The sequence below is a fragment of the Mustela nivalis genome (genome assembly GCF_964662115.1).
Source record: "Mustela nivalis genome assembly, chromosome: 2".
Lineage (NCBI taxonomy): Eukaryota > Metazoa > Chordata > Mammalia > Carnivora > Mustelidae > Mustela > Mustela nivalis.
Window position 1 is genome coordinate 122,789,674 of NC_139021.1, and position 14,064 is coordinate 122,803,737.

At 44.0% G+C, this 14,064-nt stretch overlaps 1 protein-coding gene and 1 long non-coding RNA gene across 3 annotated transcripts in view; one reads left to right on the forward strand and one right to left on the reverse strand.

Annotated features, from left to right (window-relative positions):
- LOC309860105 overlaps positions 1 to 14,064 on the forward strand; it is a 74,050-nt gene that overhangs the window by 43,611 nt on the left and 16,375 nt on the right. The window lies entirely within an intron of this gene.
- Positions 9,288 to 14,064, reverse strand: part of ANK3 (ankyrin 3) — a 335,126-nt gene continuing 330,349 nt past the window's right edge. Inside the window, 1 exon segment of the mRNA XM_082721630.1 lies at positions 9,288 to 10,710. The gene's annotated coding sequence lies outside the window, so the exon portion shown is untranslated.

A 14,064-nucleotide genomic window follows, 5' to 3' on the forward strand; every position in this document is an offset into this window, starting at 1 on the left:
CCGCGGGTGTTTGCTGAGGGCCCGACTTGCGCAGACTCTGCCCGGCCTTCTCAGGTCACTTTGTCAAGGACAATCCTGCGATCACGGTTGTCAGGATAATGTAATCATACTTTTAAGGCTCATAACAATCATCGTTGGAGCTGACAGTTGCGGCATTTCCTGTGTGTCAGGACCATCAGTGGGCTCCATACACACTCACTTATTTAATCCAAAGCCCTCCCCATATCATTTTATGTTCTAAGAACATACCTTGCTTTTCTGACAAAGTTAAATAAAGCCTCTTGAGTCTGTGGATTCCGGTTCTTGCTTTTTTCATTTTTGAGAAATGGTTCTATCTAGGATATATAAGGATATCTAGGACAGTGACTTGGACATAGCATGGGCAAGTTAAATAGCATTGAAGTTAGGTCTGTTAGATACTATATTCCTATGTATCCCTAGCCCACTGCCTTCTTCTCATTTAGATTTCCAGCATCTCTTGAAAAAACCGGAAGTGCTGACAAAAGCTGGGCCTGCCTTCCTGCATTGTTAAACAGTTCTCGTGAGAACTCACTTGCGGTTTTAACTGGGGCATGTGCTCTCAGGCCCTATGCCTTCTCACTCCTTGCATCAGGCCCCGTGGCATCTGATTTTTTTAACCACGTGAAGCCCTGGGAGAATTCAGATTCCAGTTCTAGCTTGGCCCTACCAGGGTAGGGAGAGTGGTAGCCATTGGACAACGGGGTCCCTCGGCTGTGTGAGCAGCCATCTTCCATTTTTGTCCCGCCAGCAAGACTCTTGCTTCATCCGGGAAGATGGCTCATTTGTCTAATACCAGTTTAACAGGGGCTGTGCTGTGCATTTGGGTGATTCAAAGAGTCATTGGAAGATCTGATGCTGTGACACACACCAGATGACTCTAACAACCTTCCCATCACATGTCCTCAGCACAGGACGGAAAAACACCACGATGACACCTGACGGTTGTAACAAAGCTCTCATAAAATGCTTAGAGGGGAAGCTGAGTCTAAAACTCTTCTCAGCGAGTCTTCGCTGGGTGTGGAGCACACCCTCAAAGGCCTGCTGAAGTCTTTCTGATCTTTCACAATGAGTCACGGCAGGTGTTGCCATGTTTCCTTGTCACATAGAGATGTGTACGGAATGTGTCCTGAGCCATCCTTGTTTGTACTTCCGTCCGTCCCTTGTCTATTTATTCAACAAACGTCCGAGCGCTGCTAGCGCGAGGTCTTGCGTTGGACGCCTTGGAGAGAGCGAAGGATACGGACAGGAAACTAGTCTACAGAGGAAAGGGTGATGTGACTGGTGATGTGATGAGGATAATAAATATGGCGGTGTGACGGGGTAACAGGGGAGCCAGAGAGGGGTGCAGGGAAGGCCTGAGGAGGTGACATTTGGGGATGGAAATGAGAGGTTCCCTGGCAGAGGACAAATGGGATGGGAAGGAGATGAGGAGGAACTTGGCACTTTTGAGGAACAGAAAAGAAAGCTGGCGTTGCCAGAGCTGTGCGACGCGGAGCATCAATCTGCAACAAGGAACTTGCACCAGATTGTAAATCTGTGCACCACTTCCTTCTCAAAAAAGCCTTGCTGCATGTTAAAAAAGAAAAAAAAAAAGTCAGCTGAAGTAAAGCTTAGTAACACAGTTGGTTTATATTCTGGATCTGGTGCCCTATGTGACTGGGCAGGCAACTGAGAATTCTCAGATGAAGAGCGATTTGTGGACATGCTTTCTTGCTGATCTGCGGGGGCCTGAGAGGGAAGGCTCAGTGTGGCCGTGGAGGGGGGCAGGAGCCCCCTCAGGCCCAGGTGCGCAAGGGAAGATCAGCTCCTCACTAATAAGCAATAAAATGAGGGTTAAAAAGCCACGGACCTCCTATAGACCCTTAATGAGAGTGTTAGCACTTGAAAGGTACTTAGAGCACACTGGAACTCCTCTGAGGTGGGGATGTTAGGTAATCCCTCAGACTGACTCAGGAATTAAATTGCTTGCTTATGTACACCAACTTTATAGTGTATAATTAAAAATCACATGTTAATAAATTTATATAGTGTGATCCAGGTGCATGTCTGTTCTACAATTGCCAAGAGTCAGTGGTAGAGGTTGAAGAGCGGCGGCTCACAGGGATGTTTGGTTTGACCTACGCAATATGGGAAAAAATCAAATTAATTGCTGACATTTTATTCTATTTTATATATATATATTTTAAAGATTTATCTATTTATTTGACAGAGCATGTGTGCAGGCGCACAAAAAGGAGGAGTGGGGGAAGGAGAAGCAGGCTCCCCACTGAGCAGTAATTCCCCAATGTGACCTCTGGGATCATGACCTAGTCAAAGGCAGATGTTTAAATAGCTGAACCACCCAGGTGCCCCAGCTGCCAACATTTTCAAAACTTAGAAGGAGAATATGCTTACTTGGTATTCAACACCCCTTAAAGTCTTCTCCCTGACTTGTGTATTAATCCCAGGTCATGCTGTGGTCACAGATGACTGACAAATCTCAGACTCTTACTATAAAGGTCTATTTCTTGCTCACATCACTTGTCCGTTGTGGGGCAACTGTGTCTCGGCTCCACATCACCTTCACTCCAGTACAGGGTCTGGAAGCAGCCTCTCTGGGGGACCATCCCTGGTATTGAACTAGGAGGAGGGGGAGCATGAAGAAGAAAGCACTAGCTCTGAGAGTGTCTGCTCCTCTTTCATTGGCCAAAGCAAGTTACACAGTTAAGGTGAAAGCGATGGGTCTGGAGGGCAGTCGCCTACAGGAAGAGGCAGACAATAACTTATATATAACACAGTCTACCATGACCCCTTTGTCTAATTTAGATGATCTGCCTAAGTGCCCACAGATATTTGAGAGTGTCTTTGGGCTATGGAACTTGAGTACTCAAAGTTTTACCGTAGCCAGAAGCAGGATAGTTATTCTAAATCTAGCCATGCTCAGCTACCACCACTCCATCCATCCATCCATCCACCCATCCATCATCTACCTACCTGCTGACATTGGATAGCCTTGATCTTCAAGATTAAAGTTCCACAGGCTTTTTCTTAGATACCATTTATTTACTTCTTCCTTTAGGTTCTATGCAGACAGGTCACACTGACTACAGTACAGTGTTAGCAAGCCAAGCTGTGAGGCAGCTCTACCTCTTCCCTTGACTGTACCCAAGCACTGACTTCTGGAGGCTGGGGTGTGCACCCTTCTGAGCCATCAGTGTGCACTGCTACAGAGCTGAATCTGCCGAGACTTCATCAGAGAGGACTAGTAAATAATTAGAAATGCAAAGCTGAGTATTTATTACTGTGTGTCCATGTCTGCTCCTGGGATGTGGAGAATAGAGTCCTTGTTCTTTTTTTTTTTTTTTTTTTTAAAGATTTTATTTATTTATTTGACAGAGAGAGATTACAAGTAGGCAGAGAGAGAGAGGAGGAAGCAGGCTCCCTGCTGAGCAGAGAGCCCGATGCGGGACTCGATCCCAGGACCCTGAGATCATGACCTGAGCCGAAGGCAGCAGCTTAACCCACTGAGCCACCCAGGCGCCCTAGAGTCCTTGTTCTTGAAGAGCAAGACACTCAGAGAAACTGTCAAGGTAGGAGACTTGAGTGCAGAATCATGGGATAGCCATTTAGTTTACCTGAGATGCCAGGGTGGGTTGGCATCAACAGGGGAGGCTTTGTGAAGAGGTCTGAGCTAGGAAGAACTTCATAGACAGAAGCTGAAAAACATCATGCATGAATTTAAAGTTTCAACTAATTTCACCGAAATCCAGACTCTCTAGAAGTCCAATGGGCTTGTATTCTCTTGTAGAGTTGATCAAATAACTTTGAGGTGTGTTAAAAGTTTTCTGTTGAGGGGTGCCCAGGTGGCTCAGTCGGTTAAGCATCTGCCTTCAGCTCAGGTCTGATCCCAGGGTCCTGGAATCGAGCCCTAGGTCAGGCTTCCTGCTCGGTAGGGAGTCTGCTTCTCCTCCCTCTGCTCCTCCCCCTGCTCCTTCTGTCTCTCTGTCTCTCACTCAAATAAATAAATAAAGTCTTAAAAAAATAAATAATAAAGTTTTCTGCTGAATTGCTATTTTCATCAGCCCTTGAGTCTCCTTGGATTACGACTAGCAGGCGTGATATGAAAGCACCATGGCCACACTCAGCGGCCACAGGGCTGTTCTCTCCCTCTGCACGGTCTCTCCTCGTCCTCCAGCATTCGCTCCATACAGGGTCATACACCGATTTCATTGCCACAAGTCATCATAGGGTTTTTTCCTGAGGGGGCCTCAATTTTGACTGCACACAGAAGCTGTTTTCATGCTCCTTTGAAGGCAGGGGCAGGGAACTGTGGCGTCCTGCACCCAGGAGAGCCCCTGGAAAGTGGCCAGTACAGAATGTTGCTGAGCCAAATGGCTGGGTGGGTGGGTCTGGAGAGCCACGTGACCCCTCTTTCTCTTCACAGTTCCTCATGCCCTTATTCCATCATCCTCCACTAGGAACTGAGAGAGAGGATGAAAATGAGGTAGAGGTTTGGTTTGCCAAAAACAAAGGGAAGAATTTAAGCAGGATCACATCAGTTTGCTTTCTCTTTCTTCTAGTGAGACCAAACTGAGACTGAATAGACAAGAATAAAGTCGACTGGGCTTAGACACAATAGGACAAGGAAGGGCCATGGGGAGTGTTTGTGAAACACATGCCTGTCCAAAGGTGGTATGTGCAGTTTTGCTCTAGGTGGTTGTTAGAAAGAATTTCAGAAATAGCATTATCACTTCTTTAGATTTTAAAGAGAACTCACTATTTATTTTTCATTTAAAATCTCCTGATTTTTAAAAAAAAAATTATTTTAAGAGAGAGAGTGTGCAAGAGTGTGAGCGGTGGGAGGGGCAGAGGGAGAAGCAGAGACAGAAGCCGAAGCAGACTCCTCACAGAGCTTGGAGCCTGATGCAGGGCTCGATCCCATGACCCCAAGATCATGATTTGAGCCCAAATCAAGAGGTAGTCACTTAACCCACTGAGCTATCCGGGTGCCCTTAAAATCTGATTTTTAAGAAATGCTGGCCATCTTTCTTCAAACTTCATGTAATCCAAACAAAATCTCTCTGCAAACTGGATATGGCCCCAGGATTTCTAGGGTATAATTTCTGGACCTTCTGGGCCTTTACCTGCCCAGCAAACACAACAGCAATGGGGTAGGAATCTTGAGGTAGCGAGACTTAAAAAAAAAATCTGACTATCACGTTTGAAAGAGAGGAGACCAAGCTGCCTTTTTCAGAAACAAGGGTTCAGGATGGCTTCTCCACACTCTTGCCAGGTTTCTCAGTGGCCTGTTTGTGGCAAGGACAAGGACGATAGCTCTAACCATGGGAAAGAGAGCCAGCTCAGCAGTGGGACTGTGCTGTTTGTACAGGAGGCACGGGGATACTTGAGTCTAATTCTTTTTTTTTCTTTTTTTTTTTTTTTTTAAAGATTTTTTATTTATTCATTTGACAGAGAGAGATCACAAGTAAGCAGAGAGGCAGGCAGAGGGTGAGGAAGGGAAGCGGGCTCCCTGCTGAGCAAAGAGCCCGACACGGGACTCAATCCCAGGACCCTGAGATCACGACCTGAGCCGAAGGCAGCGGCTTAACCCACTGAGCCACCCAGGCGTCCCTTGAGTCAAATTCTTTAAGGCTTTGAGGCTAATAAGGGCACAGTGCAACTGGAAAGGGCAGATTTGTCCTTTTTTTTTTTTTTTTTTTAAGATTTTATTCATGTATTTGACAGAGACGGTGAGAGGGGGAATACAAGCAAGAGGAGTACGACACGGAGAAGCACACTTCCTGTTGAGGAGCTCGCCCAGTGTGGGGCTTGATCCTAGGACCCTGGGATCATGACCCAAGCCAAAGGCAGATGCTTAATGACTGAGCCACCCAGAGCCTGCCCCAGAGCAGGTTAGTCCTTGGGGAATGAAATCAGGAGAATCGAAAGCTATGCCTTCCTTCAATCTCCAGTTTGGTTGAACCTGTATAGAAAATAGTGCACATGATGGTGCATGCAGTAACCTCTCCTGTTTACCGTTCTGGGACCTCTGATGTGTTGTGGATTCGTTCATTCAGGCACTCAACCTGCCTGTGGGGTGTCAAGCAGTATTCTGTGTGCTGTGGATACCGCAGAGAACAAAACTGGATCCTTGCCCCAGGAAGTGCAGTTTAGCATGAGGACCCGGTGGGACTGGGTCTTTTAAAAAATCCAGCAAATCAGGGGCGCCTGGGTGGCTCAGTCAGTTAAGTGTCTGCCTTTGGCTCAGGTCAGAATCTCAGTGTCCTGGGATCCAGCCCCACCTACTTTCAGCACCCTGCTCTGTGGGGAGCCTGCTTCTCCCTCTCCCTATGCTGTTCCCTCTGCTTATTCTCTCTCACAGTCTTACATAAATAAATAAAAACTTAAAAAATAACTGGTAAATCACTGTCCTTTCCCAGTTCCCAGAGTTATGCCCTTGCTTGACTTAGGGGTCAGAAGGGAAGTAGCAACTGAGGATGTCAGGGGAAAGGAGACAGGGAGAGCGCTTCTGGGATAACAACAAGTTCTGACATGGTCTTGGACCAAAAGTCTTGGCAGGGGGATGCCTGGGTGGCTTAGCTGGTTAAGGAGCTGTCTTTGGCTCAGGTCATGATCCAGGGTCCTGGGTCCCCTATCAGGCTCCCTGCTCAGCAGAGAGCCTGCTTCTCCCTCTTTCCCTTTCCTCTGCTTATGCTCTCTCTCAAATAAGTAAAATCTTTAAAAAAAAAAAAAAAAAAAGTTCTGGCAGATTTTGTTTCCTGGGTGCCTCTTACAGCCTAGTGGGTCCCACCGGTCTTTAGAATTATGCCCTTTTTTGAACTGTCTGCATTTAATCCTTTTAAAGAAGTAAAGACTATTGGACTGACTACCAAGGGTGTTCCTCAGAGTCTGTTCTGTTCTTAATTTTGTATTGGTACGTTGTCAGCCATGTTACCACACAAGTAAATTACACCATTGCTTCTTGTCACCATTATTGAAAGAAGTCTTTTGAAGTTTGACTTGTAGCTCAATGTCAAAAATATTTGCTTATGGGGGCACCTGGTTGGCTCAGTGGGTTAAAGCCTCTGCCTTCGGCTCAGGTTATGGTCCCGGGGTCCTGGGATTGAGCCCCGCGTTGGGCTCTTGGCTCAGTGGTGAGTCTGCTTCCCCCTCTCTCTGCCCGCCTCTCTGCTTACTTGTGATCTCTGTCAAATAAATAAATAAAATCTTAAAAAACAAGTATTTGCTTATGGACCATTTGGTCCTGACTTCATGAAAGAGAAGCAGTGCCAGGTGACAAGGGTAAAATTATACACCCTTTCCTCTCTTAGGGCCTCCTTAACAAACCAAAAATACGAAGACATCCAGATAGGAAGTTAGGTTTTGGATTCTGATTTCTTCGGAGACTCAAAGAATGAGTTATTATTTCTGCAATTTCTATTTCTGAACTTACCACATATCCCTGCTGCACAGCCAAATGTAACCTGATACCCATAATAATAAAGGAAATGAGCAATTTTTTATATGTCCTGGAGAAACACAGATGCTTCTGTGTCTGGTGAAGTGGATCCCTCTTAGAAATGGAGAAAGAGCGATGCACAGTACATTGCCATAACTTGGCAATACAATATGATAATACGCTTCAGTTTAAAAAACCCAGGAGTTTGCTAAGAATATAAAATGAAACACAGCAAATATCAGAAAGCTATCGTTTCTTTCTTTTTTTTTTTAAAGCAGCAAAGTCAGTCAAGGAAAAGCTTAAATACATTTTTATAAGTCTGCAGGCCAAACACTAGTAGGAATATATAATGTATATATTCAATCAATGCACACATGTAAATATATACATATACACATATAAATGCAAATAAAATCTTTATTTTCCTATTTTGGATACTTCTGAGCTCAAATGAGCTTTTTCTTGAGCTGCAGTCAAGTTTTTCATGATATAAACGTAATATTAATAATTACTTAATACAGATAAGTATACTTCATTGAGTTTCCAATTCAGGATAAATGTGTGAGTGCCCAGGACTGGGAGTCAGAAATCCAGAATTCTTAGGTGGGAAGTTAGACTATCTGAATTCCGATCTCAGTTTTACAAAGAGAGGCTTTGGGGGAATCTTTTTTTTGTTTGTTTAAGCTTCTCAGGGCTCTGAGTTTGCTCCTCATAAGACGATCTTGGTGCAGATGTAGAGGCACTTTCTGTTTGTTTGGGATGTCAGGCAAATGTGGTCTAGCCCCATTATTCAGGCAGAGTAGACTCTCTGTACATGTGTTCTGCACTGATACTGAATCCTTTTTGGAAACAACTCATCTGATTCAGCAATTTTTTTTTTTTTTAAGCATAAATTCTACCCAAAATGTGGGGCTCAAACTCACCACCCTGAGATCAACAGTCACATGCTTCACTGACTGAGCCAGCCAGGCGTCCCATCGGCAACCATCCTTAATGGACAGAAATACGGGATGCTGTCAGACAGCTCCAGGCACCCATGTACTACTGGTATGGGGCCAACTACTACCAGAGACCGTACCTACCTCATAAGGTGGTTAGGAGGACTGAGCTCCTCCAAGCAGCGTTCTTATACAGCGGAGCATGTAGTGAGGGTTCCAATTTTAGCAGGGAGAATTGCTGGTGTCACCACGACAGGTTCTGGGCTAGAATGCCAATTAAAACAGCCACGGTCACTGCCCCTGTTGAATTTATCATGTAGGGTCTGACTGCAGATTCCAGTACGTACCAGGCCGGTCAGGGCCCACAAACGTTAAGAGGTGGGCGGCTTCCCTGTCACCTGGACCCCACACACCTGGTTGATGCCATCTGGAAATGAGGGCTGTTGTCAAATCTTGCATCTTAGGGGAAGGTGGGAATCTGGGTTATCATGTGAAATGTCCCCACTTACAAGCACTGACAATGAATGCCAACGGCAAATGAGTGTTTTAGGGGCTAAAAGCAGCGGCATACTGGATGCTGGCTGGAAGGGTCCATGTACAACTTGCAGACATGCGGTTGCAATAGCCCCAATTCTCCAATATTCTGGGGACAGCACAAACCAGACGAGGGCAAAGATCAGTTAATCTTTAATTCCTGGCTCCTCTGTGAAATGCACAGAAGTTCTGTAAACTGGGAGTTTGCAGGGCGCAACTGAACGTTAGGGACTCTAGTGACCCCACAGGCAGAGGCTGGAACAGGAGTGGGGAGGGGGCTGGGGAGGCCAGACGCCCAGGAGTCAGCCGGTTACCTTTTGCCAGAGAACACAAGGACACTGCAGAGCACAGATGGGTGAAGAGTTTAACACAATTTATTTTATGCTTAAATAATCGACTAGGTCATCCAGTGTATGGTTTTTCATACATATGTCATTAGAGCTATGTGTCAATGAATGCTGATTTTATATGAATATAATCAACAAATTAAAGGATTTCACCAAAACCCAAATAAAAATGCCCTTGAAAACACAGCAGCCTTATTAACCTAATATGACACTGCTAGAATGGTTACAAATGATTGCCTTATTCAAAGGTGTCTACGTCTTATAGCCAGTACACGATACAGTAGTAATGGTACAGCGTGCTGCCATTCTACTAGCTACGAATCCCGGTTCAGTCCATTTTAAATTTTACCCCCAACTGGGGCCTCTTATGAGCACCATCCACCTCTAAAGCGGCAAGCATTACCCCCTTTTAAGCACTAACAGCACCCCCCTCCCCCTAAAGCAACTACCATATAGGGTTTTTTTTTTTTTCATTTTTAGGTCATTTCATTGAAAAATTGGCAATAGCAACAAATATTAGATGAAGGGCTTTTTGTTTACAGATAAAATCTTCTGTGTTGCAGTATACTGTAGTGTTTGCAAAATTGGAAAAGATTTAATCAAAATAAGGTGATACACATGCATCAAAATATTAGTATTCTGAAGAAAAAATTTTTTCACAGAACTACAGAATTCCTCATTTGGGGAATTATTTAAATTTGCAGCAGATTTTAAAGATTTGTTGTTCTTTTTTTAAAATCAAGCTAGCAGTTTTGCATATACAAACATTATAATTGCTAATATACAAGAATCAGTGAATATTCCCCCCACCCGAAACCCCTCCCCCGTCCTCTAGGGTGGTCACTTGAGACCCCTAGTACGTTAAATGCATTTGCAATATTCTGTTTGTGTTCTAAGAGGCAGTGCCTTATCAACATTTATTCTATTTTTCTGTTAGAATTTATACAGTGTTATTATTTACAGCAAAACTATAGATGTTTTAAAAAAGAAACAAATAGTGTTTATACCCTGACAGTTGGGTCCAAGAAAAATAAGGCGAGCTGTTGTGGAGTTAGTAATTTTAGTGTTTTTCTGTGATTTCATTGTCCCGTCTTCTGTCCCTTCTGGCGGCAGGAATTTCTTCCTTTTGTAAATGACACCAAATTACTTAAGATAAACTGTTAACAGCATGGCTTCTTGTATATACACTGCATTGCTAATTGCACACGCGCCAATCCCGGGAATGAAAGTGAATTTCCATGCTCTGTAAATTGGCTCATGCTAAATTAAAATGTGGGTAGTTTTCTTTTTTTTTTCTTTTTGCATAAAAAAAAAAAATCATGCCATTAATGTGTGGAAGCGGCAAACACACACACCCTTCTCCGTGAATTTCTACTTCCTGCTGACATATCTTCCATGAATTTCTCAATACTGGCAGTAAAAACACATGATCCTGTGGAAAGAGAGACAATAGGTAGTGAGGTTAGCTTGCTTGCTTGTCTTCCATTTTTGTTTTGTTTTGTTTTGTTTTGTTTCAGGAATTTGCCTAAGCCTTCCTGCCATTCAACAGAAAAGCCTGAGAGAATGGGGTGGGGCGTCCACTTTCTAACGTGGGGGGTTTCACAAGACTCTGTTAACCAAGGCGATCTGCTAGGATAAAGCCCTGAGGGGTACCTGAGAGCCCTTTGAAGGCAGTGACTTTTTCTAGGTATCCCCATGCCCTCCACAGCACACTCCTCACTGGATTTGTCTTTTTTGAGGTTGAGTAGGACAAGACCCTCTTCAGGGCTGCCAGCTCTGATCAGGTCACTCAGGTACTTGGGAAAGCCACTTCCAGCCTGTTGGACCTTGTCATAGCGGTAAAATGAGAAGGCTGACAGAGGTGCTGTCTGGGATTTCCATCAACATCAAAATATCAGCGGTCTGGGGTTCTCATGGGCATAAAGGACTAGGGACACGGACTCCGGATAGATTATTTCAGTAACATCCGTAGATTTTATAATAAGTGTTCACTCCCCAAAGTGCAACTCATCTTTCAAAAAGGGAGAACAGCATCATTCCTTCATTACTCTGAAATTGGCTTTTCTGTGCACAAATTAAAATTAAAGACCGTCTTGCGTTGCTGCGAAGAATACTTCCCCTCCTCCTGCCCACATCAGTCACGACAAGATCGACTCATTGTATTTGAGCTTCTTTATGGGGGCTGACAACATCTTGTCTTACTGGATCATCACGGCATAAAGTATCAGTGTTTTATCACCAGTCAATACGGTCAAAATAAACCAATAATTTTTGCTATGCACTCTTTCTTCATAAAACAAAGGTTTCTGAGTATAGTCCATCCTCCTCTTTCAGGGTAAAAAGATAACATGCTTGAATGCTGGCCTGAGAACAGATTCTAGCCCCAAGAAAAAACCTGAGTAAGGCAAGAACAATTTTAGGAACAGCCAAGCTCACTCATTAGTAAGGAGCAGACTATTTCTCCAGGTGTAGGGACACCTTCAGAAACTTGCTTCTGTTGGGGCCTTTGTGTCCTCGGTGACCTTGAGGTTATTTACTTACCCCAGACAAGTTTCTTTTCCTTTAAGATGGATCACCCAGAATACCTTGGTTTAGGTCAACATGTTCGTACAGCACTTCCTCTGTCTGTTCTGCTAGGTTCTTGCTTCCTTTTTTTGTATGAAAACTGCTACTAACCTCCATGCCCCAGGTCACTAATGCTTGGAGCCAAGAACATCAGAGCGTCAATCAATTCCTTCTGGGGTGATTTCTATATTGCCCCCTCCTCCCATGACTCTGCAGAGGTGGTAGAGAAGGAAAGTGACTCATTTGGCCAGACCGTGTCCCAGAAAGTGGGCAAATCCTAGTAAAGGATTTTCACCCCTGTTACTACCACTTACTCCTTAACTTCTGGGCACCAGGGTTCTTAGATGGCCCTATGATAAGGTTACCCCGGTGTACTTCCTCTGTCTTCCTAGGGAGGATCCTCAGCAATCTTCTCTAGTTGAAGCCCTCCCCGCGCTGCCCACACTCTGTGCAGCTTAACTGATATATAATTTATATGCCATACAATTTATCTACTATAAATATAGTCTGATAATTTTAGGAAATTTATGTAATGCAACCATTACGACCCAGTTGAAATTATTTTGCATCCTCTCTTCCAAAAGCCAATCCAGTTGCCCAGGTTAATCTTGCAATAAGAAGCAAGGTCTTCCTCTTATCACCTTAAGGCAAGCAAATTTTATGTTTTATAGAAATATTGGATATGTTCTTATACTTTTTAAAAATGCTATTCATTATACCCATTTATATTCCGGTAGGATTCAGGTGATAGTTCAAAAAAAAAAAAAGATTGGGAGTGAGTTCCCCTTGTAAATCACTCCTGTTCTTGGTCATGCAATCAGAGTGTGGAACGTCATTCATTGGACCAAAGAATTTATACCAAGTACAGCGGTCTACAAAAAAATGAGCACCTTTTTGTGACGAGAGCGCCATCTGATGGAAAAGTGAGGGGGCAGGAGCCACTGAAATAGAATTTGAGTCCTTTTCCCTTTGTGGGTTTAGGTAATACATCTGAGACAAAAGCCTCTGCATTTAGGAATCTGTCTTTGGGTTTTGCATGTTTTTCAAACCAAAAGATAGTAGAAATCAACTCAGAAAATGGCTTTAGTCATTTCACTATAATTTCTTTTTTAATTTTAAGAAACATTTTTTCATAGGAAAACAGCTATGCAGTGGATTTTCATGGAAGTTTACATTTCACAGATGAATGTTGTGCTTCCCACACCCATTTTCAAGTCAGGCATATGCTTGAGCTTACAACCACCATTTCTTTCTTTCTTTCTTTTTTCTTTTTTTAATTTATTTACTTATTTGACAGAGAGAGATAGAAATCACAAGTAGGCAGAGAGGCAGGCAGAGGGAGAGGGGGAAGCAGGCTCCCCATGGAACAGGGCGCCCGATAAGGGACTCCATCCCAGAACCCTGGATCATGACCTGAGCAGAAGGCAGAGGCTTAACCCACTGAACCACTCAAGGTGCCCAGAACCACCATTTCATTGTCGTTTCTTTGGTCCCTAGTCCCCATCTGAAAAACACGAATCACCCATCTTAGCTTGATTCAGGAAGCTCTTGGTAGTTCAGCCCAATCAGTCTCAGGGCCTACAAATCTTCAGTGAAAAGCTCTGTTCCACAATTTCCAGTGGTTCTCAAACTTGGGTGAATATTAGAATGACCTGGGGAGGCTTTAAAAACAAAAAAAAACAAAAAGAAAAACCCCAGTAGCCAGGGCACATCCCATGCCAATTTATTTGGAATTTCTTGGGGTGGAGCCCAACATCAAAAAACATTGAAAAAACTCTCTAGATTATCTGAATGTTCAAAAAAGTTTAAGACCCAGTGATCTATTCTAGAACACTGCTTCTCAAAGCTTAATGTCCTCATGTATCACCGAAGGGATCTTCAAATGTGGATTCTGATTCAGGAGGTTAGAGTCAACCCAGAGATGCTGCATTTCTTTCTTTCTTTCTTTTTTTTTTTTTTTTTTAAAGATTTTATTTGTTTATTTGACAGACAGAGATTACAAGTAGACAGAGAGGCAGGCAGAGAGAGAGAGAGGGAAGCAGGCTCCCTGCTGAGCAGAGAGCCCGATGTGGGATCATGACCTGAGCCGAAGGCAGCGGCTTAACCCACTGAGCCACCCAGGCGCCCCAGATGCTGCATTTCTAACATGACTTCGGGGGTGTCGATACTCCACAGACCACACTAGGAGGAGCTAGACTGCACGCCAGGTATCAACACCCAG